Genomic DNA, 27,166 nt, shown 5'->3' on the forward strand with positions numbered 1-27,166 from the left:
GAGAGGAGGCGGTGGCAGTTAGCTGGCACACCACTGCTAGGAATTAATATACTTTTCTTCTGATTTCCTTTTTATTCCTTTTCCCTTTTCTCCCCTCCTTCCACTTCTTTCCCTCCTTCTTTTTGCCTCCATCCTATTGAGGCAAGTCATACCTCTCTGATTCCTAGTGCCCTCACTCTCAGGGTGTTGGGAGGGAACACGGCATGTCCATTTGCTGCCTCCTCGAGTGCATAAGCTGGTAATTGGGCTTATCTTCCATTCAGTTCCCACAGCCAGAGGCGGATCTTGACTTCACCCCGAGTGCTTTCCTTTAGGCAGTGGATGAGCTTGGCCTCTGGGTGAAGCATCTTCGGCAATTAAAGAAAACATCCTGCCCGCCCTTCCTTCTGCTTGCCCTCACAGCTGTGGCTTTATTTGATATGATTTTTCAAATCATGAGCTCATCCAGGAGGCGTCAGTGGGAGGGTTAACAGAGGTTATCCTGGAGGTATCCTTGGATTCACAGTGCAGTTTGCAGACAGACTTGCTGAGCCAAAGTCCAGCCCTTCTGATCGTTCTGCAGTGTGGCCTGCCCCGGCCTGATGTACCTTTCCTGGTAGAGCCTCACTTTGCCACCGATATTTATCTTTAAAAATGGGGTGGTGGTGGCAGGAAAGAGAGCTGGGAGCCAGAAGTCATTGGCCCAGGTTTCTGGCTCCGTGCTCGTTTTATGGAAGAAAGCTTGCCTCCTCAATCTGAATTGAGTGTCACAGCTTGTTTAGAGAGAACTAGGGCTTCCTGTCCTGTGTTCCTCACTCCCCTTTTGGCACTTGTCTCCTTGAATCCAAAAGCCTAGAGCACTTGGTCTGTCTTGGGGAACCACAGTGCAGTGTGTATGGCAAGGGAAGGCCCTCAGACATCCTGGGATCCGGGCTTGCTCTGCCTTTGCTGCATGGCCTTGGGCAGAGAGAGATGCACCTCCAGTGGGCTGCAGCCCCCAGCATTTACAGATACGAGGGGTATAGTGCTTCACTGGAAGAGTTATGAGGATTAAATGGCAATGGGTAAAACATTACCTGGGGAGATGACTGACTCGTGGTGGTGATCAGAACAGTCGGTCCCTTTTCTTCTTGCAGCTATGGAGAAGGGAGATGATAGACTGGTCCACGCCAGCAGTGGATCAGTGATACTGCTCCTCTGTATCAGCCTCCCTCACCCAGCTCTTCACTATCCAGGAGATGCTTAAAACCTGGATTCCTCAGTGTCCTGGCCTGTACCTGAGAGATCTTCCTGCTTCTCTATCCTGTATTTTTCCTATCTCCCCAGACCCATGGACTCCAGAGCACCCTTTCCAGTCTGAGCCTTAGCACTGGGGCAAGGTCAACGGGAGTGCTCCTATCTCTTCCAGAGTCAGAGCACCTGTAGTACACATGGTTTGTAGCTCAGGTTTGGTTCCTCTGCAAGTTTCTAAACACCTGTCATATATCAGGCACAACTGGCACTGGAGGTGTAAGCTCCAGGAGGTTAGAGAGCTATCTGTTTTGTTCACTGTTATGTTTATGAACCTGACACAGGCAACAGATGAACAATATCATTTCAGATAAATACAATGAAGAAAATACAATAAGGGGTATGGTAGAAAGTGCCTGTTTTTAAGTTAATTGTTCAGCAGAGTCTCTCTAGAAAGGTGATATTTAAGCTGAGAGTTATGACGAGGCAGAGCCATGTAGTGGAAGGGGCTGCAGGGTGGCAAATTCAAAGGCCCCGAGGAAAGTAAAGGAGGCTGGATTGCAGTATGCTGGGGATGGAAAGGGGTGGGCCTGTGGAGAGGACATGCAGGGTTTGACAGCCTCGATGAAGAACTCGGACTTTATTCTTAATGTGATGGAAGACTTTAAGCGGGGAGTGGCATCTCGTGTACTTTGTCATAGAAGCACTCTGCCTGCTGTTCAGCGAGTGATTGGTGAAGGTTGAGAGTAGAAGCAGAGGAGACCAGGTAAGAGGGGGCAGGCACAGTCCAGGAGAGAAGGGAAGGGGCGGGGTGAGATGGGAAGTGTCAGATCCAGGGTGTCTTTTGGAGGCGGAGCTAATGGACTTGCTGATGGGTTGGATGTGGATGTGAGGGAAAGAAAGGAAGCCGGGACATCTAGGCTTTCGGCTTAGCAATCAAGTGGACGGAGGCATCATTTTCTGAGATGGGAAACGCTAGGAAAGAAACAGGTGGTGGGCAGGGTAGGATTCTAGAGTTCAGTTTGGTCTTTTAAACGTTTAATGTACGTATTAGATACCAAAACAAAGACGTTAATAAGTTGGACATGTGGATCTAGATCTCAGTGGACTGTTCCTTATATGAGGGTTACAGCCACAAGATCACATCAGGGGCTGCATGTGTTGTGTGTGTAAAGGGAGAGCCAAGGAAGAAGCCAGGGCCCTGCATCATTTACAGGTGGGCGGAGGAGAGGAGTCAGTGAACTAAACAGTGAAGAGGCCAGGGAAGGAGAAAGACCAGGAATGTGGTCAGCAAAGCTAAGTTGTTTTGGAAACCTGCCTTCTAAGAGTGCATTCACGAAGCGGGAGACTTCATTCTGAACGCACCTTGGTTTGATGTGGTTACTTGGCTTCCAGAGGTTCTTGGCTTTTATCTTGCCCGTTCCCTCTGGGTGCAAAGTGTTGTCAAGTGATTAAATTGATATAAGTTATTCACTGGTCTATCTTTTAATGTTTTTCTTCTGCCATCTGGATACCCTCTACACAGTGCCGGGCTCAGAGGCGGGTGCCAAGAGTAGCAATGATGACAGTTAGCGTTTGTATAATGCCTGGTAGCTGTAAATGTACTTTGGTACTCACCACCCAACTACTCATACACTCACTCTGGCTGCTTCTGGGGAAAGGATCAGGTGAGAATCCCTTGGCTAGGAATTAAGTCTCTACTATGACACGACTCTGACCTGCCTTTTGAACTTCCCTCCCATCACACCTGCCCACAAGTCCCTGGCTTGAACCCAGCCGATGGGCTTGCACTTTCTTGCCTGGACGGTCAGCCCTGTCCCACACCTGCTTCTGGTCATGCGGGTCAGGTTCTCTTCAGGGACTCCAGCAAGAGAGCGCTCCTGTTTCAGCATCTCTGAGGGCTGGTCCCACTCACTCGTTTAATTCTGTGTTGATTTTCCAGTAACTCTACCTCTTGCCACTTACCTTTAATTGATGGTGAATGTTGCCTTTTTTATGCTTTGTCTGCTTAACTGTGCTGTTAGCTCTCCAAGGGCAAAAACATGCCTTAGAAGACTTCCTTCCCATGGTGTGCCTGGCAGTGTCATCTTCTGCCCACGTGAGGGGTTTAATACCTGGAGTTTTTCTCCTTTCACGCCCTTGTACAGTCAGACAGGCAGTTCTTACAAATAAGGAAAATGAAGAGGAAGTGGGCCTTCCTTGGGAAGGACGTGGCTCGTCCCGGGTCACACAGCAGTTAGTGACAGGGCTGGAACCAGCATTCAGACTACCAACTCCCATTTCCAACCTTCTTTCAGACCCTACTCCCTGAGCACCAGACCACTCACTGTCTACTGTTGGCACCTACGTAGGCTGTGCTGCTCTCCCACCAGCTTACAATGCTCCACAGACTTTGGACTGAATCCCTGAAGCTCGTAAGAGCATTGCTGGACTGTGGCCTCTTTCCTCTTTCCACACAGGGCAGAGGCAAATGCTAAGCACTGTTTAACCTTTTTTCTTTTATAATGGGTTTTGGTTATATAAGCTACAAGCGTGTGGTTGCTGTATTTTCCCCCGGCAGTCACAGCCTGCCTTTCCTTCGTAGCATCTGCGCCTGCAGGGCTGACATCAGTGTTTTCTGGAGGCCATGGAGGGGTTTTGAGGGGTTCCAAGGAGACCTTGAGGACTTATAGTTACTTCTCTTTCCCTTCAGGCCAAGCCTTGTGGGGGTTGCTTATTCCTCGTTATGGAAGATGGATCGATAGCCTGTGTGATGCAGTGCGTTCTGGAGGTCAGGTGTTGATTTGTCCCTTGTTAACAGACAGGGCAGGGGTCTGGGACTTACACACACGTTGCATCAGAGCTTTCTGATCTGCAGGGGCCAGAAATTCCCACAGAACCAGTTCTGACAGATAAGACTTAAGAAGTTACAGGAGCTCCGGTCGTGCTAACTCTGCAGAGAGAAGTGCAGCGTCGTCAGACCTCAGCACTGGAGTTCGAAGACAGAGCTGCTCTTCCACATGCCCAGATATTCTCAAGCTGGGTGACGGCCCTGAGCTGATAAGTTATTTAGATAGGACTATAGGTAGTGTTCCTGGCAGGAGAGAAGCTCTAATTTCTTGCTATGAGAATCGGCATATAATCAGCAGAATATACAGTGCTAGGTTCATCCATTCATCCAGCACGTACTGAAATAGTTTCCAGGCACTATGCTATGTGAATGGCATGGAAGATAAATGACATTTTATTCCTACGCCAGAGGGAAGGGAAACGTCTATACCAGTGAATGTCGTACAGTTAAAGGCTGTTATAGTGAAAACACAGAGAGGGACCACTTGGGTCAGCAGGAACAAAAAGACTCAACAAGGAGGGTAAGATTTAAGCTGGACCTTAAAGGTGAATAGCAGTGGGGAAGGTGGAGGAGGGGAGGAAGACGTTTGAGGCAGAGGAAAAAACAGAGCAGGGAAACTCGCGAGGTATTTGGAAACACAAGGTTAGTGAGGCTGGAGTGAGGGAAAGGTGCGGGGGAGGGTCGGGGCGTGGCGGGAAGGGTTGTTTGGGCCAGATTGCGAACCATCTGAATATGAACTTTATCCTGTAAAGAGCATGGACATTTAAAGCAGGGGGATGACTTCATGAGGGAGGTGGGTATATTTTTTAAGGATGATAACTGTAGAACAAACGTTCTCAACCTTGGCACTGTTGTTTCAGGCTACATCACTTTCGTTGGGGGGTGCAGTCCTGGGCACTGTAGTAACATCCCTGGCCTCTACCTACTAGAAGCTAACAGCACCCTCTCCCCCCCCACCCCAGAGGGACCACCAAAAATGTCTCAAGGCGTTGCCAGATGTCCCCTTGGGACAAGTTTACCCCCTAACCCCTCTTGAGAACTGCTGCTCCAGAAGCAAGCAGCCTAGAAAACCAGCTGGAGTTGGGAGATTGGAGTCAGGCAGACCAATTAGAAGTAGATTGTAGCATTTCACATAAAAGTCGAAGTCCTGAACTAAGGCAGCAGAGCAGGAATTGAGAGGACGTGCTGAATTCAAGGGAGCTGTCGACAGTGTCTGGCATGTTCTAGGTGCCTGAACAAATGGGGTTGAGCTAACAGGTCTTGACTGGGATTCCTTAATTAAGCTCTGAATATTGGGTATGGCTTGGAGGGGTGGAAGGAGCCCTGGCTGGAGAGTCAGCTCTGTTGCTGGGTCCGTTCTTTTTTAGGGGCCTGAGTTGGCCAAGTCCCTTAACATCCCTGGATCTCAGTGTCCTTCATCTGTAAAATGTGTCTGAGACCACCTGTGCCTCTATCTCGTGGAATTCTAAGACTTCACATTTGTGAAAGCCCTTTGAAAACAGCAATACACTTTCTAAATGAATAGTTGTTTTCTCTCTTTACATGCTTAGGAGCCAGGGCAGTGGGGATGAGATTACACAAGACACAAATGGAGAGGGAGGAGATCACGGATGCCTTGTCCAGCTGGGGGCTAGCAGAAATGAGGCTGGGCTTCGTTAAGCTCATGAAGCCCTTGAATGTGCGATGGGATGTTGGCATTTGGCAGGGAGACATTTGCTTGCATTTTGGTGATTAACATCTCAGCTGTGAATGGTGGAACTCTGTCATAACATGATGCAGTTCTTCATCCTTCTGTCAGCCGTAAAACAGACTCTAGAACTAAGCGTCAACCAAAATATGAAGGTGATGTGTTAAACACAGGCAGATGGTGGATACAGCAGGGGAGGAAGGGCCAATAAGTGGTCTATTTTAAACATCTCATGATTAGTTTTTACCAGGGAACTTTTCGTGTTTCACTTGTTCCCTATTGGTTCCCAGGACACTTTTAACTCTAGAGAGCAGTGTGCTCTTGGGCTAGACACTGATTTTTCTGGGGGCCTTGTTTGCCTCCTTTGCTAAATAAGGAGAGAACTTTATTTACCTGAAAACAAAGCACTGAACTCATGGGCCCCTATAGTCTCTGTGATCAGAGGGAGGCCCTTCTGTTGAACCACAAACCATGATCTTCACCTGGATGTAATGGAGGCTGATTTTTGCCATAGGCAGCCCTCTTACTGGGAAGCAGGAAGGTGGTGGAACGATAAACGCAGCATAGTGTTTAGTGCTTTTTAGTTCAGCCTACTTATTGAGAAAACCAAGCTTGGAGCTTTGAATGATTTGTCCAAGACAGTTCTGCTGTTTGGTTGCTGAGGGAGGTCCGTGCCCCTTCGTACCCTGCCACCAGACCAGCACATCGTCCGCCACAGACACAAGTGCCTCTTGCTGGACATTTCCAGCTCTGGGTTCTTGGCTGTCTTGGAAAGAATAACTGTGACTCAGCCTGACTCCAGAACCAGGGTGATTGCTTTTCTTTCCTTTTCTCTCCTTTTGGACATTTTCAGCTCATTTAAGGTGGGGACTGCTTGCATCAGTTACCTTTGTTGGAGTTTTGGTTGTTCTGTTTCTTATGTTTCCTCGGGCCCTCATCTGTGCTGTGCTGGGTCTCCAAGAAGGCCCTGGAACCAGGGACGTGGTCGGGGCCACTGGGAAAGGCTAGAGCTGTAGACCTGGGATGCATCCCTATTTTAACACCTATATGGTACTGGAAAGAATATGGTGTGACTCGGGCTTTGCCTGGAACCTGGATGATTGAACATCTTGCATGTGTACCTGTTTTAAGACCTGGGAAGTACACCTGTGAAAATAGAGTTTGCACACCTGTTTCAATACCAACCATTAATCCACTAAATGCATTTGCCAAAAGCTTATTAGTTTTCTATTATGGAAGACATTTGTATGCAAATGAGAATTTTGTTGAAGAATGGGACTTACTCATGTTGTCCCAGAGTTTCTAGGCAACTCTAGATTTAAAATGTTTGCAATTTTAAAATGTTGTACACATAACTTTTCTAGAACACGCTTATGGTATACTTGGTAAGGCACAAAGTACCAGCAAGACTGGAGTACTTCTTTGTCACCTTCCCCTATGGGTCACTGTGTTATTAATAGTAGCAACAATAATGCAGACCCTCAACAACAGCCTTTCCAAGCAGCACCACTCACCTGATGGCATATATATATATAATGGAGTATAATTGCTTTACAATGGTGTGTTAGTTTCTGCTTTATAACAAAGTGAATCAGTTATACATATACATATGTTCCCATATCTCTTCCCTCTTGCATCTCCCTCCCTCCCACCCTACCTATCCCACCCCTCCAGGCGGTCACAAAGCACCGAGCTGATCTCCCTGTGCTATGTGGCTGCTTCCCACTAGCTATCTATTTTACGTTTGGTAGTGTATATATGCCCGTGCCACTCTCTCACTTTGTCACAGCTTACCCTTCCCCCTCCCCATATCCTCAAGTCCATTCTCTATGAGGACTGTGTCTTTATTCCTGCCTTACCCCTAGGTTCTTCATGACATTTTTTTTTCTTAAATTCCATATATATATGTTAGCATACGGTATTTGTCTTTCTCTTTCTGACTTATTTCACTCTGTATGACAGACTCTAGGTCTATCCACCTCATTACAAATAGCTCAATTTCGTTTCTTTTTATGGCTGAGTAATAATCCATTGTATATATGTGCCACATCTTCTTTACCCATTCATCCAATGATGGACACTTAGGTTGCTTCCATGTTCTGGCTATTGTAAATAGAGCTGCAATGAACATTTTGGTACATGACTGTCTTTGAATTATGATTTTCTCAGGGTATATGCCCAGTAGTGGGATTGCTGGGCCATATGGTAGTTCTATTTTTGGTTTTTTAAGGAACCTCCATACTGTTCTCCATAGTGGCTGTACCAATTCACATTCCCACCAGCAGTGCAAGAGTGTTCCCTTTTCTCCACACCCTCTCCAAAATTACTGTTTCTAGATTTCTTGATGATGGCCATTCTGACTGGTGTGAGATGATATCCCATTGCAGTTTCGATTTGCATTTCTCTAATGATTAATGATGTTGAGCATTCTTTCATGTGTTTGTTGGCAATCTGTATATCTTCTTTGGAGAAATGTCTGTTTAGGTCTTCTGCCCCTTTTTGGATTGGGTTGTTTGTTTTTTTGTTATTGAGCTGCATGAGCTGCTTGTAAAGTTTGGAGATTAATCCTTTGTCAGTTGCTTCATTTGCAAATATTTTCTCCCATTCTGAGGGTTGTCTCTTGGTCTTGTTTATGGTTTCCTTTGCTGTGCAAAAGCTTTGCTGTTTCATTAGGTCCCATTTGTTTATTTTTGTTTTTATTTACATTTCTCTAGGAGGTGGGTCAAAAAGGATCTTGCTGTGATTTATGTCATGGATGTTCTGCCTATGTTTTCCTCTAAGAGTTTGATAGTGTCTGGCGTTACATTTAGGTCTTTAATCCATTTTGAGTTTATTTTTGTGTATGGTGTTAGGGAGTGATCTAATCTCATACTTTTACATGTGACTGTCCAGTTTACCCAACACAACTTACTGAAGAGGCTGTCCTTTCTCCACTGTACATTCCTGCCTCCTTTATCAAAGATAAGGTGACCGTATGTGTGTGGGTTTATCTCTGGGCTTTCTATCCTGTTCCATTGACCTATATTTCTGTTTTTGTGCCATTACCATACTGTCTTGATTACTGTAGCTTTGTAGTATAGTCTGAAGTCAGGGAGCCTGATTCCTCCAGCTCCATTTTTCGTTCTCAAGATTGCTTTGGCTGTTTGGGGTCTTTTGTGTTTCCATACAAATTGTGAAATTTTTTGTTCTACTTCTGTGAAAAATGCCATTGGTAGTTTGATAGTGATTGCATTGAATCTGTAGATTGCTTTGGGTAGTAGAGTCATTTTCACCATGTTGATTCTTCCAATCCAAGAACATGGTATATCTCTCCATCTATTTGTATCATCTTTAATTTCTTTCATCAGTGTCTATAATTTTCTGCATACAGGTCTTTTGTCTCCTTAGGTAGGTTTATTCCTATATATTTTATTCTTTTTGTTGCAGTGGTAAATGGGAGTGTTTTCTTGATTTCAGTTTAGATTTTTCATCATTAGTGTATGGGAATGCCAGAGATTTCTGTGCATTAATTTTGTATCCTGCTACTTTACCAAATTCATTGATGAGCTCTAGTAGTTTTCTGGTAGCATCTTTAGGATTCTCTACGTATAGTATCATGTCATCTGCAAAGAGTGACAGGTTTACTTCTTTTCCGATTTGGATTCCTTTTATTTCTTTTTCTTCTCTGATTGCTGTGGCTAAAACTTCCAAAACGATGTTGAATAATAGTGGTGAGAGTGGGAAGCCTTGTCTTGTTCCTGATCTTAGTGGAAATGGTTTCAGTTTTTCACCATTGAGGACGATGTTGGCTGTGGGTTTGTCATATATGGCCTTTATTCTGTTGAGGAAAGTTCCCTCTATGCCTACTTTCTGGAGGGTTTTTTATTATAAATTGGTGTTGAATTTTGTTGAAAGCTTTCTCTGCATCTATTGAGGTGATCATATGGTTTTTCTCCTTCAGTCTGTTAATATCGTGTATCAGGTTGATTGATTTGTATATATTGAAAAATCCTTGCATTCCTGGAATAAACCTCACTTGATCATGGTGTATGATCCTTTTAATGTGCTGTTGGATTCTGTTTGCTAGTATTTTGTTGAGGATTTTTGCATCTATGTTCATCAGTGATATTGGCCTGTAGTTTTCTTTCTTTGTGACATCTTTGTCTGGTTTTGGTATCAGGGTGATGGTGGCCTCGTAGAATGAGTTTGGGAGTGTTCCTCCCTCTGCTGTATTTTGGAAGAGTTTGAGGAGGATAGGTGTTAGCTCTTCTTTAAATGTGTGATGGAATTCGCCTGTGAAGCCATCTGGTCCTGGGCTTTTGTTGTTGGAAGATTTTTAATCACAGTTTCAATTTCACTGCTTGTGATTTTTCTTCTCATATTTTCTATTTCTTCCTAGTTCAGTCTTGGCAGGTTGTTCATTTCTACGAATTTGTCCATTTCTTCCAGGTTGTCCATTTTATTGGCATAGAGTTGCTTGTAGTAATCTCTCATGATCTTTTGTATTTCTGCAGTGTCAGTTGTTACTTCTTCTTTTTCATTTCTAATTCTATTGATTTGAGTCTTCTCCCTTTTCTTCTTGATGAGTCTGGCTAATGGTTTATCAATTTTGTTTATCTTCTCAAAGAACCAGCTTTTAGTTTTATTGATCTTTGCTATCATTTCCTTCATTTCTTTTTCATTTATTTCTGATCTGACGTTTATGATTTCTTCTGGTAACTTTGGGAATTTTTGTTCTTCTTTCTCTAATTGCTGTAGGTGCAAGTTTAGGTAGTTTATTTGGAATGTTTCCTGTTTCTTAAGGTAGGATTGTATTGCTATAAACTTCCCTCTTAGAACTGCTTTTGCTGCATCCCATAGGTTTTGGGTCGTCGTGTCTCCATTGTCATCTGTTTCTAGGTATTTTTTGATCTCCTCTTTGATTTCTTCAGTGATCACTTCGTTATTAAGTAGTGTATTGTTTAGCCTCCATGTGTTTGTTTTTTTTACAGATCTTTTCCTGTAATTGATATCTAGTCTCATAGTGTTGTGGTCGGAAAAGATACTTGATACGATTTCAATTTTCTTAAATTTACCAAGGCTAGATTTGTGACCCAAGATGTGGTCTGTCCTGGAGAATGTTTCATGAGCACTTGAGAAAAATGTGTATTCTGTTGTTTTTGGATGGAATTTCCTGTAAATATCAATTAAGTCCATCTTGTTCAATATATCATTTAAAGCTTGTGTTTCCTTGTTTATTTTCATTTTGGATGATCTGTCCTTTGGTGAAAGTGGGGTGTTAAAGTCCCCTACTATGATTGTGTTACTGTCAATTTCCCCTTTTATGGCTGTTAGTATTTGCCTTATGTATTGAGGTGCTCCTTTGTTGGGTGCATATATATTTATAATTGTTATATCTTCTTCTTGGATGGATCCCTTGATCATTATGTAGTGTCCTTCTTTGTCTCTTCTAATAGTCTTCATTTTAAACTCTATTTTGTCTAATATGAGAATTGCTACTCCAGCTTTCTTTTGGTTTCCATTTGCATGGAATATCTTTTTCCATCCCCTTACTTTCAGTCTCTATGTGTCTCTAGATCTGAAGTGGGTCTCTTGTAGACTGCATATATATGAGTCTTGTTTTTGTATCCATTCAGCCAGTCTGTGTCTTTTGGTTGGAGCATTTAGTCCATTTACATTTAAGGTAATTATCGATATGTATGTTCCTAGTCCCATTTTCTTAATTGTTTTGGGTTTGTTATTGTAGGTCTTTTCCTTCTGTTGTGTTTCTTGCCTAGAGAAGTTCCTTTAGCATTTGTTGTGAAGCTCGTTTGGTGGTGCTGAACTCTTTCAGCTTTTGCTTGTCTGTAAAGGTTTTAATTTCTCCATCAACTCTGAATGAGATCCTTGCTGGGTAGAGTAATCTTGGTTGTAGGTTTTTCTTCTTCATCACTTTAAATATGTCCTACCGCTCCCTTTTGGCTTGCAGAGTTTCTGCTGAAAGATCAGCTGTTAACTTTATGGGGATTCCCTTGTGTGTTATTTGTTGTTTTTCCCTTGCTGCTTTTAATATGTTTTCTTTGTATTTTATTTTTGGTAGTTTGATTAATACTTGTCTTGGAGTGTTTCTCCTTGGATTTATCCTGTATGGGACTCTCTGTGCTTCCTGGACTTTATTAACTATTTCCTTTCCCATATTAGGGAAGTTTTGAACTGTAATCTCTTCAAATATTTTCTCAGTCCCTTTCTCTTTCTCTTCTTCTTCTGGAAGCCCTATAATTCGAATGTTGGTGCATTTAATGTTGTCCCAGAGGTCTCTGAGACTGTCCTCAGTTCTTTTCATTCTTTTTTCTTTATTCTGCTCTGCAGTAGTTATTTCCACTATTTTATCTTCCAGGTCACTTATCTGTTCTTCTGCCTCAGTTATTCTGCTATTGATCCCTTCTAGAGTATTTTTAAATTCATTTACTGTGTTGTTCATTGTTGCTTGTTTCATCTTTAGTTCTTCTAGTTTCTTGTTAAATGTTTCTTGCATTTTCTCTGTTTTATTTCCATGATTCTGGATCATCTTTACTACCATTATCTCAATTGTTTTTCAGGTAGACTGTCTATTTCCTCTTCATTTGTTAAGTCTGGTGGGTTTTTATCTTGCTCCTGCATCTGCTGTGTGTTTTTTTGTCTTTTCATTTTGCTTGTTTTACTGTGTTTGGGGTCTTCTTTTCGCAGGCTGCAGGTTCGTAGTTACCTTTGTTTTTGGTGTCTGTCCCTACTGGCTAAGGTTGGTTCATTGAGTTGTGTAGGTTTCCTGGTGGAGGGGTCTAGTGCCTGTGTTCCAGTGGATGAGGCTGGATCTTGTCTTTCTGGTGGTCAGGTGCACGTCTGGTGGTGTTTTTTTGGGTGTCTGTGGCCTTATTATGATTTTAGGCAGCCTCTCTGCTAATGGATGGGGTTGTGTTCCTGTCTTGCTAGTTGCTTGGCATAGGGTGTCCAGCACTGTAGTTTGCTGGTCGTTGAGTGGAGCTGGGTCTTGGCATTGAGATGGAGATCTCTGGGAGATGTTCGCCGTTTGATATTACGTGGAGCTGGGAGGTCTCTTGTGGACCAGTGTCCTGAAGTTGGCTCTCCCACCTCAGTGGCACAGCCTTGACGTCTGGCTGGAGCACCAAGAGACCCGGCGGCAAACACAGAGGAGCTGAATACAGGCGAGAAAGCGCTTTAGGAGTCACATTTCCAGACGATCCGGGTGCTCCCACCGTGCAGCTGCTCGGCGTGTCTGGATGGAGAGGGAGGGAATGTGAAGGAGGTGTTCTCTCCTCCAGTGTATAGACTGGTGTGAGGCTGTGTGTGTGTGTGTGTGCGCGCGTGTGTGTGAGCACACGGGAGTGTGTGTGTGTGTGTGTGTGGGAGAGAGAGAGAGAGAGAGAGAGAGAGAGGGAGAGAAGGACAGAAATAACCTAGGGGAGGACGCATGGTGCTCGCGGGCCAAGGCGCCTCACCTGATGGTATATTAATGCTGCTCAGGTGAGTTGACGTGGCAGCAGGCAAAGGATTCCACTTCTACATGCACAATTAGCCCCAACAATGAATTTCCCATGTACAGATTGAACAGGAAGTACCACTGGTCCCCTCACCATTGGTCCCCTCATTCATTTCATACCTTCTCCACAAATGGTTTTTCATGATGATACCTATTTGGGGGCAGGGAGGAGTTTTAGATTGAGAAGATGACCCACATTCTCTCAGTTTATACTTGAGATGAACCTTTCCCACCCGTAATCCTTAAGAATAGAGCATATAAATGGGGCATTTCACACCAACCGCATCTGTCCTTCGCTCCCTTTTCTAAAACTCTCCTAAGTTTTCTCTGGTTAGTAACACAGGGTCAGGTCAGCAATTCTTTCAAGCTGCAGACTCACTTTTCAGCTGGACCAGAAGTGACATTTCAGCATAAAACTACATCCGAACTGGTCCCTAAAATGCAATCCTTCGACATAGAGGAAATGAGTTAGCCATGATCATCATAGAGAATCTATGGCTATCCCACAGTAGATTTGTTTGATATTAACAGTGGATAGAACTCTCCAAAGAATGATTCCGTTCCAAATAGGCAGGATGCATTATTGATGGTGGCTGCTCAGTGATTCCTCTCAGAACCAGGGTGGAAAGTAGAGGCATCATTGTCAGGACTTTGGTTAATGATGACTTAAACAGCAGATACCCACTTAACTTCCTAGCTCTAAAGTCACAAGCAGTTTCATGGTTGCTACTCAGTATGCGTCTGTCGGTTCTGGAACAATTTCTCCCTCTCTCCTGCGGTCTCAGAAGTTTAGATGCTATTATTGCGCCTGTTTGCTGATATACCAGCTTGAATATCCCCTCTTCATTCTTAGTGTCACACTTTTCCACTCAACTCTCTGAAACTGCAAATAAGCTCCACGTGGCAAAACACAGTGGAAAAGACTGGGTGGCATGGTTGAGAATGAAATAGAATAATAAATGAATAAAGAAGATTCAAAAGCTGAATAAGTGTATCCCTAAAAAAGAGAATGGTGGAAATGGCAGCTTAGCAGTATGGAATGAGGAAATACTGAGTGAATGAAGTAATAGGAACAGGGGTAGAATTTCAAGGATGGGTTATTTGGGGTGAGGGACAGGATAAATGGTGGTGTTGATTTCGTGTTCATCGTGTGTGCTCACGTGAGGACCAAGGGAAAGGCACGTTGGAAGATTTAACTACACTCTCATATGGAGGATTCTTTTTCCTTATCTATCAGTCTATAAGTACCAATCTTTTCTTTCTTCCAGTTTCATTGAGATATAGTTGACGTACAGCGTTGTATAAGTTTGAGGTATGTGGCATAATGCTTTGATTTACATACATCATGCGGTGATTATAAGTTTAGTGAACATCCATCATCGCATAGATACAAAATTAAAGACACAGAAAAAATTAAAATTTTTTTCTTGTGGCGAAACTCTTAGGCTTTACTCTCTTAACAACTTTCATATATAACCTACAGCGGTGTTATATTACGTCGTACATTGTATCCCTAGTACTTATTTATCTTATGACTGGACGTTTGTTCCTTTTGACTGCCTTCATCCAATTCCCCCTCCTCTCAACCCCCCTCCTTTGATAACCACAAATCTGATCTCTTTTTCTATGAGTTTGTTTTTGAAGTGTGATTGAACTACAACATTAGGTTAGTTCCTGTTACATAACACAGTGATTTGATATTTCTATACATTTCAAAATGATCACCATGATAAGTGTAGTTACCATCTGTCACCATACAAACATATTACATAGTTATTGACTATATTCACCACACTGTGTATTTCATACCTGTGACTCATTTATTTTGTAACTGGAAGTTTGTATCTCTTAATCTCCCTCACCTATTTCTTTCCTCCCCCATCCCCTCCTCTCTGTTCTTTGTGTCTATAATGCTATATCTGTTTTGTTTGTTCATTTGTTTTGTTTTTTAGATTCCACATATAAGTGAAATCATACAGTATTGGTCTTTCTCTGACTTATTTCACTTAGCATAATATCCTTTGGGTCCATCCATCTTGTTGCAAATGGCAAGATTTCATTCCTTTTGTGGCCGAGTGATATTCCATTGTGTATATACGTGCCACATCTTCTTTATCTGTTCATCTGTTGACGGGCACTTAGGTTGCTTCCATATCTTGGCAAGTGTAAATAATGCTGCAGTGAACATAGGGGTGCACATATCTTTTTGAATTCGTGTTTTCATTTTCTTTGGATAGATACCCAGAAGTAGAATTGCTGGATCATGTGGCAATTCTATTTTTAATTTTTTGAGGAATCTCCATACTGTTTTCCACAGTGGCTGCACCAGTTTACATTCCCACCTGTACTGCACATGGGTTTCCTTTTCTCTGCATCCTCGACAGCGTTTGTTATTTGTTGTCATTTTGTTGATGGCCATTCTGACAGGTGTGAGCTGATATCTCCTTGTGGCTTTGATTCATATTTCCCTGATGATTAGTGATGTTGAGCATCGTTTTATGTGCGTGTTGGTCATCTCTATGTCTTCCTTGGGCAAATGATTATTCAGATCCTCTGCCCGTTTTTTAATTAGGTTGTTTTTTTGATGTTGAGTTGTATGAGTTCTTTGTATATTTTGGATATTAACCCCTTATCGGATATATTGTGTGCAAATATTTTCTCCTATTCAGTGGATGGCCTTTTTGTTTTGTTGATAGTTTTCTTTGCTATGCAAAAGCTTTTTATTTTGATGTCACACCATGCACAAAAATAATTCAAAATGGCTTAAAAACATAAATCGAAGACCTGAAACCATAAAACTTTTAGAAGAAAACATAGGCAGTACGTTCCTGGATGTTGGTCTCAGCAATATTTTTTTGGATATGTCTATTTAGGCAAGGGAAACAGAAGCAAAAATAAACAAATGGGATACCTCCTCATGTGTAAAACCCTTGCATTGGCCATGGATAATATGAAAAAAAATGTGGCTCCCCAGCACCTTCTGCCTCTTTCCCCAGCGTCATTTTGAGCCCTTTCCTCCTGCACTGTGTCCCACCCAGACTGGCCTTCTTTCGTCCTTCAGTGAGCACTCTTCCTTCCTATTCCAGGCTTGTCACACAGATAACCTCTCAGCCTAGAACACTCCTTCCTCCTCAATATGTCTAGCCAACTCCTTGGCCATCTAGGATTTAGCTTGAATCCTGCTCTTTCAACAAAGCCTTTCCTGATGATCCAGACTAGGTTAGGGCCCCCAGCTACATGCTGTGAATGTCTGTGCTGTCCAAGCAGTTCTGACCATTACAGTAGACTGATTGCGTAATGTGGTCTGACATCCTTGAAGATAGGGACATGTCTTCTTTTTCCGGGTCCCAGCACCTTGCACAGTGCCTGTCATGTGGCAGGTGTTCAGTAAATACTGATGGATGAATGAATGGACTAGAGTCTGTGTTCTGGTCGGGGGGGCCTTGTAGCTTATGTGGGACATGTCCCAGTCGAAGAGTATTTACTGAATAGCCTCAAAGATGAAGTGTTTGAATACTGGTGACGGGAAGGCCGGAATGCTTTATCCTGGGTAAGGAAGGTTGGGAGCTGGCTTGAGTCCCAAATGCAAGTGTGTAAGGCATTTAAGTTCTAAGATAGATGATCTCTTAAAGACAAAGCAAGAGCAGAAGTTCTCTTCAGAAAAGAGTAGCGTCCCAGTGCTATCTCAGTTATTTATTTTTGCTCAGTGAAGTTCTGTCTGCAGAAGCCAGCTTAGCCTGAAATGGCTTCAGTCAGTGCTGATTTTGGTTTCTTAGAGAGAGGTCTATTAATGGAACAGGGTTTAAATTAAAAAATGGAAGCAAACAAGCTTAACTTTGCCTTGGTGAATATTTCTAGGACTGTGACTTGCTAATAAGCATTGTGGTGAGTGTAAACTACTAAGACTGTTTCTTTGGGAAAAACAATACAGTAGTCTTCGACTGTGGAGCTCAGGAGTATATACCTGCAGGAAGGAGGGAAACAGCTGCCCAGTGATGGCATCGTATATGGATTTGGAAAGTCGAGGTATTTCAAAGAGCTTAGGTGGAAATATGAAGGTGGTGTGCTCTGGAAAACTGTCTTAAATGACTTAAAGATTTGTAATAATATGATTATGGAGTATTTAATTTACATACTAATTTGCCCTGTACAGGGAGAGTCCACAGTCTAGGAGCGGTAGTCATGTTGCTGGAAGTGGAATTCCAGCAAAGCTTTAGCTTCTCGAGAAGATTCAGACATATATTTAGCTGCATGAAATGTACCAGCTTTGAGTAAATCTTTTCTAGCTTCTTTAGTAGCAGGTTAAATGGATTTAACATTGCAGGCTTACAAAACCGGCTTGCCATCAACATACCCTTTTTAAATAGGGAAACTTCAGTGGTCTTTCCAAACCTTCAAAAGTAACACATTGCTTTATGGCTGTTTCTAAGTCTCTGGTATCACTGTAGCTTCCATCAACCACATGTGCTGCTGGTATAAACTGGATGGATAAAATGACTCGGCGATGCCCTCCGAACACCAAGCGCCTCCCATCTTGTCCATTTGTCACTTAAGGACATACTGCTTATTCTGTTAGCATCTGCAGGGCAGTAAACAGATAAATTGTTTCACCAGCCACATGGAGACTTGGGTCTGCATTGGCAGATATAGAATGTGGATTAAGATGTAATTGTGACTGATGATGTAATCAGATATCAGAAAGCGTTGAATCTCTCCTCGGAAGACTGGGTTGAGATGACATAGTGCTGTAAGCACATAAGATAGCAAATGTATAAACTACGATGTGATGGTCGGTGCAGGAAATAGGTTGATGGACCTTCCTTTTGGTATATTTGACTTTTGTTTCATTTAAATGACAGGAAGTGTTGGGTTTTATTATAACGTTGCTGTTTAACTGTGCACTTTATATGTTATAGAATAAAGCTCACTTCTCTGGTTTTGTTCTATCCTTTTTACACCAAGGATGCTGAGTGGCTTTTTGCTATCCCAGTCTCTCTGCATTAAGTTAAAGTTCTTCTTGGCATTTGGACTAGCTTGGTTCTCCCGTTTAGGAAAGGACATGGAACAAGTTTGGAAGAGTTCTGGGTGGGGCCTCAGGAACCTACCTCATTGGCCCAGAATTGTACATGGATTTTCAGTTACTTCTTGGCTCTGGACAAACAGAATATTTACATATAATCCCTCTGGCTGTAAGTTATAGGGAGCTTCCCAGTGCAGAGCATCTGGGGAAAAAGGAAGGTTATTACTGGTCCAGGAAGCCTTTAATGGGAATGAGTACATAGGGAAACCAGGAGGCTGGCCTTGGTGCTGGGGGGAGGGGAGGAGGTAACTAACTCAGGAAGTTGGAGCTTCTGTGTTCCCATGACACTTTCTGTGCATGTGGTTCTGTTGGGATTATTTGGTTGTGTCTGTGCTCTCCTACAGGGAGTTTTCCATGTCTCTATCCCAGGGCCTGAGTTTCTGCCACAGTAACAACAACTCCTGTCACAGATGCTGTGCTCAATGTTTCATTTCATTTAATCCTAACAGCAAGTGTAATATGGGCGGTATTTCTCCACCCTACAGATGAGGAAACAGCCTGTGATGGGGGTTGAGGCTAGTACCTGACACCTGCATCTTAGCCTCCTACTCACGTGTCTCCCATAGCGGGAGCCCAGTCAGTGGGAAGGCAAGATGCCCAGCAACTTGCTGCTGGGGATGTCCTTGACTTTGGCCCCCAGATTTGGGGGACTAATCACCACCACTGGGTTCAGGATGCAGTTGGTATCTGGGTACATGAGCATGATCTTCAGACTTCAATAGATGTGCAGAGGATTGTGGGAGCTTCTGCTAGGATGTGGTCAAAGGCCTAGTCTTTGTCCTCTAGACTCTTCACATGCAAAAGAATGAAATGTGACCCACCTCCTGCTATAAGGGCAGCTGGGTAAGGTGTCTTCATAGTTCCTACAACGTGGCAGTACCCTGCCAGGCACCACACCACTGGGGAAACTGCTCTTGTGATGGTGCTGAAATGAAACTGTCAGCTTAGGGAAGTGTGTTGTCTTTCTTTTCCCTCCAAGAACTGTTGCTTTAGCAGGGGAAGCTTCGAAATGGACCCTTACCCCCACAGAGGATCACTTATGACATTTTGGAGAAGCGTTTAGGTGTCTTCCTAACCTCACTAAAGAACTGAGCTATGAATAGCCCCATTTTCAATAAGGGACACATGATTTTTGGCCTAGAAGGTTTTGTAGTCTCTTAGCACTGTGGTTCTCAGCCTGCCGTCCTAGCACTTTGTAGCTGGACTTGGGCAAGGTTGGGGAAACAGCTTGCTGTCCTTTTGCTGTGTGTGATCCTTCCTGCCTTGGGCGGCATCTGAGTTCCAGGTCTCACCTCCTTACCTTTTCACAGTTATGTTTTCCCTTGAAACCCACAGCCTGTCCACTTACTTGTAACAGTGCTGAGAAGCACTATTGTTTGTTGATGCTCCTCTCTGTGCTGGATCTCAGATTGGTCCTGTACGGAGAAATTTGGTGGCTTCTGTGCTCCTTGAGGGATGGAAGTTGACCAACTTGATCTTGCATCTTCTCCAAATGAGTTCTAGAAAAAAATTCACTCCCTGAGTAAATCTGTTGACTGGTTTCTCTGTTTTATCAAAAGGACTCCCCTCCCACCCCTAACCAGAGCCTCGCTTTCAGTCATAGAGCAGAGATTTGAGTTCCTGCTAACCATGACGTCATGTCAGTGCTGGGGTACAGCCGTGAATAAGGCCGACAGTGGGCCTGCTCTTTGTCGCCTAAACACAGGTAGGAATGGGCAGGCAGTTTATCCAGTGAGTCACCAGGTTAGGCTGTGGGGTCCCCTCTCATCCATTCCCGGGGGTCTGTGCCCAGATTGCCTTGCTTCAAGTCAGGACTACATTGTGACCAAAACTTCCGTCTGATTCTTAACTCCAAAACTACTTAGTGGCTTAACTTGGCATGTCATTGTCAATGGGTGTTTGCACTTTTTTCATGTGTGATTATAAAGACACTTTAACTGTATAAAATACCTACTCAGTGGGACTTGGGCTGCTGTAAGAAAGTCAGTATTCCTCCATGGGTGGGGGGAGACAGTGGAGGACTTAGAGTCTGAGATCTTCTCTTCGATTCTGCCCTGAACTCGGCTCTTCACTGTGAACGTGGGCAAATTGTCCAGTATGTTTTACCCTCAAGTTTCTTCTTTGTGAAATATTAGTGATAACCCTGCTCATCTTATTTCCGTTTTAAAACTAGATGAAATGATTAAATTACTTATATGAGTGTAAGATTATGGAGGTGGCATTATTAATAACTCGGTGGAGTGAATGTTTCCAGTGTTCCTATTCTCTTTTCCCTAAAGTCCACTTCGGTTCTGAGGCTCACTCTGAAACAGTGATTTTAACTCTGCTGGCACATTCATCACTTGAAAAGCGTAAAATGAAAGTACAGTGCTCGGGGCCTACTCTCAGACTTGATTATTCAAGTGTGGGATATGAGCATTGGGTCTTTTTTTTTTTTTTAAAGATCTGCAGAGAATTCTTACATGCCAGCCAGCGTTGAGAGTCACTCCTCTCAGGGTTCTGAGGTTGAAGTAGTCTAGATCCAGTTACTGATTTTAAGGCAAAGCATGGCTACCTATGTATGATGATTTGCAGGACATCTAAAGGATCCCAGTCACATGGAACACCTTGGGTTTGTTTCCTGTTCCCTGATCGTCTGCAGGATCCCAGGAGGATCCTGCCTTCTAGACTGCACAGTGTCTAATATCATCACCACTGTCACTACTGCCTAATGCGTACAGTACCAATACTGCGGGATCTCATCTAATTCTTAGGACGCTTCATGAGGTTGGTCTAACTTTTGCCCAGATTGTTCAAATGAGGAAACCGAGGCTCAGACCCATTCATCACCTTACCCAGCCTAATGAGTGGTGGCTGGAATTCTTACCCAGGCTGTCTAGCTCTAGAGCCCGCGCACTTAACCACAGCACTGCACTTGCGTGATCATTAGTATAAATGGGCAAGTGCTGTACTCTTCTCAGTAGCACTTACACTTCAGCAGGGGCTTTCTGCAGATAGTGTTCTGCTCAGGATAAAGAATCCTCGGACTGGAATTTCATGTTCGACCACAGGCCAGCGGGGAGAGGCCTCCGGGCACATGAAGGTCTGTGCTGCCCTGCAAATCCGTTACCAAGTCAAACCACAAGGACTGCTGTTTTTCAGACCTGCCTGCACATCAGATGCATCTGGGGAGCTTTAAAAAAACACTGCCTGGTTCCCACCCCAGAGATTGATGTAATTGGCCTGAGGTGTTGCCTGGCTGGGGGAGCTTTAAAAGCTCCCCAGGTGGTTCTCCCCTGCGCCAGGGTTGAGCACTAGAGCCAGAGGCAGCCGCTCCCTCCAGCTGTCTGTCAGAGCTGCCTCTGTGCCTGCCGCAGAGATGGGAGAAATGAACTCCGGCTGGAGAATCGCTCTCAGTACTAATGCACTTCATTTCAGAGAGGCATCTGCCTTCTCCGGTTAGTACACTGGGCGCTTTCCAAAAGAAAAATCAGTTTTTATTTGACAATTAGGTCAGACGTTATTTTATTTACTTTGATATGATGGGATTAAGTATTGTTAAAACAGCACAGTGACAAATTGAGTAGTACTGTAATAGGACTCTGTGAGGGAGCTTGTCTTTCCTACAGTCTGCTGCCTCCAGGAAAGTTGGTAGAGGTCAGATTTGTTTGAAGGAATTCCCTGAAGGTGAGAAAAAATGAAGAGGCAGCACAGAACCTTGGTTCTAGAACGTTTCTGTCTGGCTCATAGAAATGATGGCTTTCTGTTAAAAGAATATATTTTATCTTACTGCTTTTCCAGATATTAGAAGTGAGAACCCATGTCAGGAGAGAGGTGCAGGATGCTGTTCGCATCATCTGCAACCAAAACAGTTTCTGTTTTTTAAATTGAGGTGAAATTCACAGGACAAAAAATTAACTATTAAATGAACCATTCAGCAGCATCGAGTGCATTCACAGTGTTGTGCAACCACCATGTCTATCTAGTTGCAGAACATTTTCATCATCGCAAAGGAAACCCTTCCCTTACAAATTCTTTCCATCTCCAGATTAGAGACCTAAATATAAGACCAGGCACTATAAAACTCTTAGAGGAAAACATAGGAAGAACACCCTTTGACATAAATCACAGCAGGATATTTTTTGATCCACCTCCTAGAGTAATGGAAATAAAAACAAAAATAAAGAAATGGGACCTAATGAAACTTAAAAGCTTTTGTACAGCAAAGGAAACCATGAACAAGACAAAAAGACAACCCTCTGAATGGGAGAAAATATTTGCAAACAAATCAACGGACAAAGGATTAATCTCCAATATATATAAACAGCTCATATAGCTCAATATTAAAAAAAAAAAAACCCAGTCCAAAAATGGGCAGAAGACCTAAATAGACATTTTCCAAAGAAGACATACAGATGGCCAAGAAGCACATGAAAAGCTGCTCAACATCACTAATTATTAGAGAAATGCAAATCGAAACTACAATGAGGAATCACCTCACACCAGTTAGAATGGGCATCATCAGAAAATCTACAAACAACAGATGCTGGAGAGGGTGTGGAGAAAAGGGAACCCTCTTGCACTGTTGGTGGGAATGTAAACTGATACACCCACTATGGAGAGCAGTATGGAGGTTCCTTAAAGAACTAAAAATAGAATTACCATATGACCCAGCAATCCCACTACTGGGCATATACCTAGAGAAAACCATAATTCAAAAAGACATATGCACCCCAATGTTCATTGCAGCACTCTTTACAATAGCCAGGTCATGGAAGCAACCTAAATGCCCATCGACAGACGAATGGATAAAGAAGTTGTGGTACATATATACAATGGAATATTACTCAGCCATAAAAAGGAATGAAATTGGGTCATTTGTAGAGACGTGGATGCATCTAGAGACTGTCATACAGAGTGAAGTAAGTCAGAAAGTGAAAAACATTTCGTATGTTAACACATATATGTGGAACCTAGAAAATGGTACAGGTGAACTGGTTTGCAGAGCAGAAATTGAGACACAGGTGTAGAGAACAAACATATGGACTCCAAGGTGGGAAAGTGGTAGAGGGAGGTGGTGTGATGAATTGGGAGATTGGGATTGACATGTATACACTGATGTGTATAAAATAGATGACTAATAAGAAAAAATAAATAAAAAAAACCCACACAAATTCTTTCCATCTCCACAGCTCAGATGACATCTGTCTTCCTCCCTCAAGTCTTTTTTGTTTAATTGAAGTATAGTTGATTTACAATATTGTGTTAGTTTCAGGTGTCCAGCAAAGTGATATGGTTATATATATATACTTTTGAAATTCTTTTCCATTATAGTTTATTATAAGATATCGAATATAGTTCCCTGTGCTATACAGTAAACCCATGTTGTTTATCTATTTTATACATGGTAGTGTGCATCTGTAAATCCCATACTCCCAATTTATCCCTCCCTGCATTCCCCTTTGGTAACAGTAAGTTTATTTTCTGTGTGTGAGTCTGTTTCTGTTTTGTAGGTAAGCTCATTTGTACTATTGTTTAGATTCCACGTGTATGTCTCCCTCAAGTCTTTGCTGGCTACTGTGTTCCTTATCTCTCCTTCCTCTCCGTTTGTGTGTCTGTTCTCTTGACTGTTTACTTTGTACTGATCATGCCCCACCTTGTACTCAGTTACAGGGGCAGTGGCTCTTCCTTGGTCTGAGCGGAGGGGCTTGTTGGCTCAGTCAGCACATAAAGCAAAACTTGATTGTGGTTAAAATTGCCCTTGGAAGTCCTATAAATAGCTCAAGTGCAGCGTATGTGACATTGGGTGAACAGCCCTGCTCAGTAACTCATAGGCACCTTAAGCGGAGAATCTATGAAGTAGCGTAACGGTGGGGAGGCCTGCCTGCAGATATCACCCATCCCGTCCCATCACAATACAGGGTCTACTTCATTCTTGTTGAACAATGAACTGCTGTAATCTCAATGCATGTCCACATGTGTCTTCATTGTGGGGATGGAGGGCACGTGACAGCATCTAGCACAGAGTGGGTACTCAGATGTTTACTGGATTTGAATCTAAAGCTTGCTTGATCAGATCTGTAATGCACACTAGCCTTTAAGACATTGTAGGAGAATCTGGTCACCTGTTTCCTCTCTAAGTTGGCATTTACCATCATTGCCCTCCCTTCTCTTGCCTTGCCTGCCCCCCCGACTGATTAGCTGTTACTCTCCTTAGGAATCGGTCACACCTCCCCATAGAGTATATTTTTTATATGAATTATCTATCCAACTAGACTGTATGTTCCTTAACGTGAGGGTACAGATCTTCATGTTTATACTTGGTTACATGGTGCTTATCACAGTGTTTTATGTATACACCAGGTGCCCCATAAACACACCTTCTCTTTTCACTGATTCCTGTCTCAGTAAACATTTCCTGAGCATCTACTACATGCCAGGGATACAGAAATGCCCCATGGTGTATCTGAAAGACCTTGGAGTAGTAAGAGGAAACTGACGTGAAAGAAACGACTGCAAAAACCCTAAAGAAATTTGATCATAGAAGAGTTGATTGCGAGAAGATAGAAGGGTTGATAAAAGAGTTGATCATCCAGAGTTGAGAAGGGCTACCTCTGTAGTGCACAGGGAAGGAAGGGTTCAGTGAGGAGATGGCGCTGGAACTTGGACTCTGCCCACATAGACAATGAGGAAAGGACATTCTAGGCTGAGGAAACAGCATGTTCAAAGGTAGAGGGCAGCAAACCTTTTCTGTAAAGGGCCAGAGGGTAAATATTTTAGGTTTTGGGGCCATAGGGCCTATGTTACAACTGTCGCTGATATGTGGAAGCAGCCACAGACAATACGTAGGTAGAATGTGTCCTTGTGTTCCAATAAAACTTTACAGACACCAAAATTTGACACATATAGTTTTCATGTGTTAGCATATGATTATCATTCTTTTGATTTTTTTTTTCCCCAGCCGTTTAACCATTTAAAGACTGTTCTTCACTCATGGGCTGTATAAAAACAAGTGGCTCACCAGATTTGGTCCAGGGCTGTAGTCTGGCCTGTGTACAAAAACAGGGAAGAGTGAGAACATATTGCGGGAGCAGAACACCAGGTACTTAGGTGTGCCCACTCGGATGCCGTGGGTGTGAGATTCTGCATTTCTAACCAGCTCCCAGGTAGTGGTGAGGCTGAGGTCCTCACCTGGAGTAGCAAGGAGCTAAAGTATCAGTAGGGTTCCCTTATGCCCCTGATGCTCTGATGGATTCTGTGGGTTCAGGAAAATATAGATGACAATTTTCTGCCTACCAGGTATTTTCAGTCTGCTTAGAGAGAAGAGATCTATGTAAGTAGAAGAGTAAATGGACCCTCCCAGAGTGAGAATTAAACAGCAGCAGAGCCAGGCAGCGAGGTTCCCCAGTGCTGGGTGCAGTGAACTGTCCGGTGAGAGGCACGTGGACAGCAGGGTTAAGGCCAGAGGAGCCGCCGTGTGAGCTGGGACTGGGCTCCTTGGCTTCCAGTACATCACGCAGCTTGACGATGTCCACACGTCACCACCTCCAGTCGCTTCCTGTTGGCATTTCCCACTTCTCTGTTGTTTGTCACTCTGTTATCTTGAGCCTTTCCTGACACCACTTTACACTGAGTGGAGACTTGGCTTTGAATAGAGCTTCTTAGGTGCGCTGTCCTCCCTCTGACTGGAAGGGGAGTCCCAGCGGCCTAACTCAGGGACAGGAAGTGTAGCGAGGCTAAGAAAAGTCACTCACTTGAAGCTGGGGGACAGGAGCTTAAAAGTCCCCACAGCTGGATGGATGGTGGGCTCAAATGGTAGAGGACAAGGTAAGTTAGAACACCTGAAGGGAGAGAAATGTTGAAACGCTCAGTTTTCTCTGGAGATGCCTCCAAACATTCTTCATGTAATACTCGATAGCACTCAGATACTATAAAGCTACAGAGTATCTTCCTCTAAAGATATAGGAGTACCTTGCTGTAGTGCAGGCTCAGAGGCAGAGAGACAATCCTGTGAACTTGATTCATTGGAAAACCAAAAGCAAATGACTTTGGCTTTGTACCCTGAGCTGGGGTATCAGTGATGCAAGTTGGTGGTGGTTTGCTTTCCCATTAACTGGTGTTCTGAATCTCTTGCCTCACGACTTTCACTCCTCGATCCTGAATTAGAGACAAGTGTAGCAGGGGCCGGGCCTTGCTTTTAAAAACGGCCAGTGATCACGTGGAGCAAAATGCTGTAAGAAAGCAGGACCAAAATCAGGTCGGCAACTGACCGGCCACAGGGCCTGTGCTTTGCTGTCCCTCCACGGGGAGGTGGGTTGTGCTGACACAGGCACACATTCTGGCTGGCCTCTGGTCTTAAGAACTGTTAATTTCAGGAGTATTAATTTTGCTAAAAATATTCTGTGGCCATTTTATAGATATATATATGATTATACATAAATACAAAAATATAATTATATATAAAAATTTAAAAATATACATAATGGGAGGGGGGTATGTGCCCGTGTACACAGACAGCTTCTCAAGCAGATAGGCCCTGTGGAAATCGCATACCTATGAGACAAATACTGAGAAAACGTGTCTGACAGAGGTAAGGGCCGTGGTGCCGAGAGGGACAGCCACTAGTAGATGCTGCCGTTTGGTGCAGACCCGTGGTTCTCCCCAGCTGCACGTTACACTCACCTGGGAGCTTTCATGTCACCTCAAGTGCTGCTTGGGTGTGAGGTGAACCCCGACCTGGTCTTTTCAAGGCTCCCAGGTGATTCTAATGTGCAGTCAGGGCGGAGAGCGCCCAAGTGACATTGCCAGTGCCTCCCACTCGCCAAGGGCTGCGTTCTTTCCTGCCAGGATTTGGCCAGCTTAATGACCTTGTGGACGCTTGATCCG

The 27,166-nt window shown here is 43.6% G+C and overlaps 1 protein-coding gene across 1 annotated transcript in view; it reads left to right on the forward strand.

The window, feature by feature from the left end:
- The window catches only part of MYO5B (myosin VB), a 384,462-nt gene that overhangs the window by 127,708 nt on the left and 229,588 nt on the right, over positions 1-27,166 (forward strand). The gene's annotated exons all lie outside the window — the stretch shown is intronic.

This window comes from Stenella coeruleoalba (assembly GCF_951394435.1).
Source record: "Stenella coeruleoalba genome assembly, chromosome: 14".
NCBI classification, from domain to species: Eukaryota; Metazoa; Chordata; class Mammalia; order Artiodactyla; family Delphinidae; genus Stenella; species Stenella coeruleoalba.